Source organism: Ovis aries, chromosome 9 (genome assembly GCF_016772045.2).
Source record: "Ovis aries strain OAR_USU_Benz2616 breed Rambouillet chromosome 9, ARS-UI_Ramb_v3.0, whole genome shotgun sequence".
Lineage (NCBI taxonomy): Eukaryota > Metazoa > Chordata > Mammalia > Artiodactyla > Bovidae > Ovis > Ovis aries.
Genome location: NC_056062.1, coordinates 76,831,569 through 76,837,873, shown reverse-complemented (window position 1 = coordinate 76,837,873; position 6,305 = coordinate 76,831,569). Strand labels below are relative to the sequence as shown.

The 6,305-nt window shown below is 47.7% G+C and overlaps 1 long non-coding RNA gene across 1 annotated transcript; it reads left to right on the top strand.

Moving 5' to 3' along the window:
• The first annotated feature begins 1,171 nt into the window (after nucleotides 1–1,171).
• On the top strand, nucleotides 1,172–5,834 carry LOC114116471 (uncharacterized). The gene is made up of 2 exons (XR_003590385.3): nucleotides 1,172–1,462; nucleotides 5,013–5,834. It is a non-coding gene; the product is annotated as an uncharacterized LOC114116471 (long non-coding RNA).
• Nucleotides 5,835–6,305: the final 471 nt, after the last annotated feature.

Below are 6,305 nucleotides of genomic sequence, written 5' to 3'. Positions count from 1 at the left end.
CTGTTGGAAGAGAGAAGCACTGTGAGCAGAGTTGTCCAGACATCCACCTTCTTTATGGCAGTCAAGGAATGCAGGCACACGACTCGAGTCAAATAGAATCGCTTCCTGGGGGCTGACAGGCTTTCATGCATCATGGTTTTATTCTAAAACTCTACCAGGCGGGCCACAGCTTACATACTGTTATTTGGCTCAGACGGTAAAGAACCTGCCCACCATGTGGGTTTGATCCCTGCGTTGGGAAGATTCCCCTGGAGAAGGAAACGGCAACCCACTCCAGTATTCTTGGTGGGAGAAATCTCACACATAGAAGAGCCTGGAGGGCTACAGTCCATGGAGTCGTAAAGAGTCGGACATGACTTAGTGACTAACAGCATACATTTTTGCATAACATATAATATGCTTAATAGATTGACATTAGTCTTAGACTCAGATTAAGACACTTCTTGGAAAACTCAAGTTCAAAGTAAATTTGCAGCACTTGTTCAGCTGAGTCCCGGGACTGGGGAGTCCGACTGAGGCAACAGGTATGGAAGTGCAGCGAGAAAGTCCGTTGGCTGGCAGGCCCATGCCTTGCTTTTAGCTCGAAATACTGAATGAGCAGAGAGCAGTGCAGAGAGCATGAAGGCAGATGGCCCCAAGCCCAAGAGTCTGAGAACGTTCCCCTCCTGTTGTGACAAATACACTCTCGCTGTCGTCAAAACATCTGGGCTATTTGGCACCGGGGCCTTGATGGCTCCCGTTCTAGGTTCTGATTAGAAGATGCGCTCACAGCCCCTGGACGTCTAAGCCCTGACTGAACCTTTCTCCTCAGAGGGGACCCCGCCTCAGTCCACCTTCTCACAGGGTTGCCAGCCCGGCCCAGAGGGCTCCCCAGACCATAATGTGCAACTCCCTGATTTTAGACAGAAGGGAACTTGAAAAACCACACGGATTCTCCTCCAGCACAGGCTTTGCTCAGCTGAGAGGGTAGCAGAATCTGAACGTGGCTGGCGGGACGGAGGCCAGTGTTTTCCTGAGTGTGAGGGAGTGAGAGACGCGGGAAAGTGAAGCTCCGGAGGGACGCCCTTCCTTCTGCAGCCCCGCGCTCCTCAGGCCTGTGAGTCGAGGGCGTCAGGCGTCCAGTCGGGCGCGGCCGCCGCGGGACTGCACACACCGCTCACCTTTCACTTCCGGGTGGCTTCCCGAGAAACGCTGTGCTGACGTGCAGTGATATTTAGCACAGGGGCTCAAAGGTGACTGCTGTGTCACAAGAGGAAACCCAGTCCTCTGGCTTCAGTCTCTGTCCTCTATTAAATGCAGATATCCTGGAACAAGCGGCACCATCAAAGGAGAGCAAAGAACTGGATACTAGTACCAGTTCCGGTGCCGGTTCCTGAGAAACTGTGGGGCAACCTCCTCTAACTGGTCACAGGACACCTCCCTGAGGGACCATCGGGGGCGGCTGGGACTCCACGGTAAACAGGTAAGGATGAATAACCCTCACACTAGACTGTGGTCATTTTCCAGAGAGCCACTTAGGAGGAAATGGATGCAGAGAGAAACTGGGAGACTGTGAGCCCCGAAAGGGAACTTGACTCTGGCTCACAGCTGCCCTGCACAGAAACGTCAGCGCTCCCAGCTTGGAGTCAGAACATGCGTGATGTTCTGGACAATTGCGTTTTGAGCCTTTAGGAGGCCTAGAGGAGAGAGGATTCTGGGATACTCCTCTCTGGCATGAGACTGTGGAATTAAGTAGCCAGAAAGGAGAGATCCCCAGTGAGTGCTTGATAGTTCCTTAATCACACACACAAAATGCCCCTGAAGGTTTCACACTGGAAACACTGCTTGCCAGTTTTCTCCAATAAAAGATGAGATGGCTCCCGTTACTTTTTGTTCTTTACTTTTGAGGGCCCACTACTGCTTGAGTTTGGGTTATACCCATTTCAGGCAGAGGATCTGTTTGAGCTTCCATTTGGGCACCCTGAACTGTGTCAGGAAGAGAATTTTGTTGTAGCTGATACTGAGCTTAACATTGGTGGGTGGCGTGTATTGGCCTTGAGTTGGCAAAAGGGTCGATTGAAAGAGACGATTGCAATGTCTCCTGGCCGTCCAGCAACTTTTTAACCCACCTTGGCTCTTTTGGGAAATTCCAGCTTTATGAGTTCTACTTTCGTTAGGAAGAAACCAAGAAAATCAGTTCCCAAACTCCTCTGCTATTAGGGTGCAGGCATATGAACTGAGTTCCACCAAACAGAGCACATTTGACTTGGAAGTGAGGACTTCTAAGGAAAAAGGCTCTGGGTGGAAATCGTATCACTGGGAACGGGATGGTCGAGGGCTTTTTTTTTTTTTTTTTCCCCCAAAAAGGGGATATAAATGGTATCAGTTATCAGAAATGGTATCAGCTAGTGTTGGTTGCCTCTTGGTAGAGCAGCCACAAAGCAGCAGCCTCTTCATCAGGGCACTTCTGTAGTATTGATTTAGAGGCTATTCCATGAAATTGATTCTTCAGGCTCCCTCCGATTCTGAGAGCTAGCTGATTTCCTCTTCGTAAACACCTTCTGCTTGATGACCAGAACCAGCGTCTGGGGCTTAGAGTGGAGTGCCCCGAAGGACTCGGCTGCCAACCACTGTCTCCTCCTCCTCGCAGATGCTCTGGCCCTGAGATCTTCAGCTGCAGAAGTAGCAGGAGTCTCAGCCTGGCCTGCGGGAGTCCCCTCCTTAGACCTTCCCCTCCGCAAATTTCTTTCCTGCCCATAAGATCCATGCCTCATATACTTTCCTTTTGGACCTGTGCTCACACATTGCCAGGCAAACAGCCCCTCTTTGGGAAACGCCCTGGGGAGGAAGTGGTCTCTAAACCCCACATGGCCACATGAGTTATCCTCAGTCTTTTCAAAACTTAGCCTGTTGATGGAGAGAGAAACTCAAGTCCTCATGTGGCTCAGCCATAAATGAATCTGCCTGCAGGAGACACTCCAGGAGACACCTGGGTTCGACCCCTGGGTCGGGAAGATCCCCTGGAGAAGGACACGGCAACCCAGTCTTGTATTCTTGCCTGGGAAATCCCATGGGCAGAGGCGCCTGGTGGGCTACAGTCCGTGGGGTCGCAAAGAGTTGGCTATGACTGAAGCGACTGAGCCCAAGTCCTCACTCCTGGAAACAGAGTCTGGGTGCACCTCCAGCACGGCTCCCTCTAGGAAGCTGCCTTGGAGTTTCCATTCCCCTTCCGGATGCCTGGACATCATTCCATTCACAGAGCGTTTGAGTTCCTCTTGCTTAGTTAATTCACCACTAGCCCAGGAAACAATTCAAAGAAATGCCCGTTAACTTAGGTGATTTCTTCTTGCCTCTGATTAGAAGTATTTACACAATGTCAACTCTACGAGGACAGGGAAGTGTTCCTTGATGGATTAATCCAGTACCTAGAATTGTTCCTGGCACACAAAGGGGGTGCTTAGCACATTGTGGCTGAATAAATGGTGAATACATGAATGAATTTACTTACACTGCACACTTTCTGCCAGACAACAGTCTCAAACATACCGTAGTGAGAATAAATAATATGACTTTGAAAATTTGTCATGTCTTGAGAGTTTCACACACAAGAAACATTTCTACCCATCTATTCTAGAAGCCTATAGTCATGTGGGGGAGACCCAATATAAGGGCCCAATATATCCTGATGAAGAATGGGTCACCCCTTCATGATATTTTTGGTGTCACCCCTAAGAAAAATTTGTTGACACTTAAAACATTTTGACTTTAGGCAGATCCCCCAAATCTCTACTATCTACAAAGCACCTTGTCTTTTAAAAAAAAATGAAGGGGCAACTCCACGATTGACATCTTCGGTCTCAAGCCTGCTTGATACTGGTCTTTAATGCCCTTGTGAATTAAACACGGGCCTCCCATGACATCATTCCCTTGCACATGGCCTTCAGGAGACGGTGGAGAGTCTCGTGTCAAATTCACTTTTAGTATGTGGCTGAGGCCACGCCAAAGTGTATGCATGCATCACCTCACTTATCCTTCAAGGCCCTTGATGGATATTAGTCATATAATAGTCTCCATCTGATAGATGAAGAAAATGAAACATCAAAAATTATTGGCTAGTGGATGGCAGTACCCAGACTGTAACCCTGTCCAGCTGACACCAGAGGCTGCAGCCTAACCACTGAGGGCTCTTCATCTGGTAGACAACAGGTTTCTAGCCTCCTTCTAATGTCTGTGTATGAGAACAAACACTCCAAGATGATTGTCACCCCAAATATCCAGTCTCCACTCTGGGTCTCACAGCAGTTATTTGAGACCCACAGGAGGCTCCCTGAGAACATAGACAGCCCAGCAGGATTTCCTGTTTCTAGGATATGACTCTAGTGTTATACCCTGGTATGCCCCATTCACACAAATGCAATCTTTAAAAACCACGTATCTAGAAAATTCTCTCCATGCTCATTCCACAGAAAATAAAGACTCAGTTTTCTGTCTTATCTTTTCAGTCAAATATTCTGTTTCCTAACCTCACTCCAAGCACATTGAACCCACTCTTGCAGTTTCTCTGATGGCAAGTGCTCCAGATTGCCATGTGACTTCAGGGATAAAGCAAAATTATTTGCTTTAATTTGCCAGGGGGAAAACCTTGTCACTAGTTACTGCAGCTCTTTCAGACTTACCTTCTGTTTGCCAAAGAAAGTTTGCCCGAATAGTTTACACATTGGTGGGAAGTGGAGTGATATGGAGTGAGATGGAGTCCTCTCTTTTCCAATCCCTTCACCCTTTATCCATTGGAGGAAGAATGAAATGTATAGACTATTTTAAAGATAATAGCCTCTCAGTCGTAGAGCTCTTTAATATAGTAAGCTACAAATAAATGATTTTTCAGATGCTTCAAACAAAGTGTTTGTGGAGAAACATTTTATTGTTGTTCTGAGGTCCAGATGTAAGTGGGACTCTGGGGAGATTGTTAGCTGATGGAGGCGCCTATCTGAAATCCCGTGTCTATACCTCTTCTTTTTTTTTTTTTTCCATAGGATGGACACTTATGGAAATTTCCCTTCCTAGGACAGTGCACTGGGAATGAATATCCCCCAGAAGTCACGTGAATGTTGGCCTGAGCTGATTCTCTACTGGAGCCCTCGGCCCAATCTCATTGTTTTCTCTCCTGCTACCCGAAGTCAAACCTAAAAATACAAACCCAAGTCTGTAGCCAACAACAGGGTAAAAACAAACAAAAAACAACCATTAAAACCATTTCCACTTCTTTGGCAGAACAGGAAGTCATCGCCCCAATAGAGGATGTTGATGCTTAAGTTCAGTAGAAAGACCAAGAAAAAGGAACTCAGCACAGTTAAGCCAGTTTTGGGGACGGGGGAGGGGGTAGCACGCAGCATTTACTTCCCAACCTCGCGAGGAGGTTGCTAAGCAGAGTGTCTCCTTAGCTGCCTGGTGATGGGAAGGAGCCACGTGGTTCCAGGGAGGGGGCTTTGTCACTGTCCCGGGCTCACCTAGGAAACCAGATCCTAACACAGCCCCTGATTACTTTGCCATGTCCACGACTTAGTGTTTTTTTCCTGGAATAGGAAAACAGCTGAGAATGCCGGGCAAGTCCTTCTTGCTCATATGATTCCCGTCTTTTGGTTTCTTGTCCGCTTTTTTCTGAACCCTGGGACCAGTTCCAGCCCTTCCTCATAAGGGTGGGGCCTGCAATTTGGTTTCAGTTTGATTTGTCCCAGTATCTAACTCAGTCTGGAGTTCAACAAAAAATTGGATAAACACTTTCTGGTGCCAATGTCTGTGTCTCATGGCGTAGACATCTGGATGTAATGTTAAATAAACATTACCCGCCACGAAAACCAGTTGGATCTGTTTGTGGTTACTTCAGCCCCGAGAAATTCCTTCTTTCAAGATTCTGGCCTGATACCTGTGGGAAGCAGCTTTTGACCTCATCAGGCTGTGAGTTAAAGCTAACCCTGAATCATTTTCTTCCTTTTTTCTGACCTGTCACACAAGGCTGGATGGCCCAGCTCCTCCCTAGAGGGTGGCTCAGCCTTCTTCCTCTGATGCAAACCCTTGCTTGTAGCAGTTTCTGTTGAAACACTTTTCTTTGGGCCACATTCTCACCAAAAACAGTGGGAAAGTCTAGATATGATTCTTCTCATTTGCTTAGAGATCCAGGCAGCCTATGGGAGCAGACATCAGAATTCCACCCTACATGACCTGACCTCGTGTGTGCTCTTGAAGAGGTTTTCCACCCATCACACATGGTGTTTCACCATACATACCTCCATTTGCCCTGAATTTAGGATCGAGGTGCCTCAGAAGTT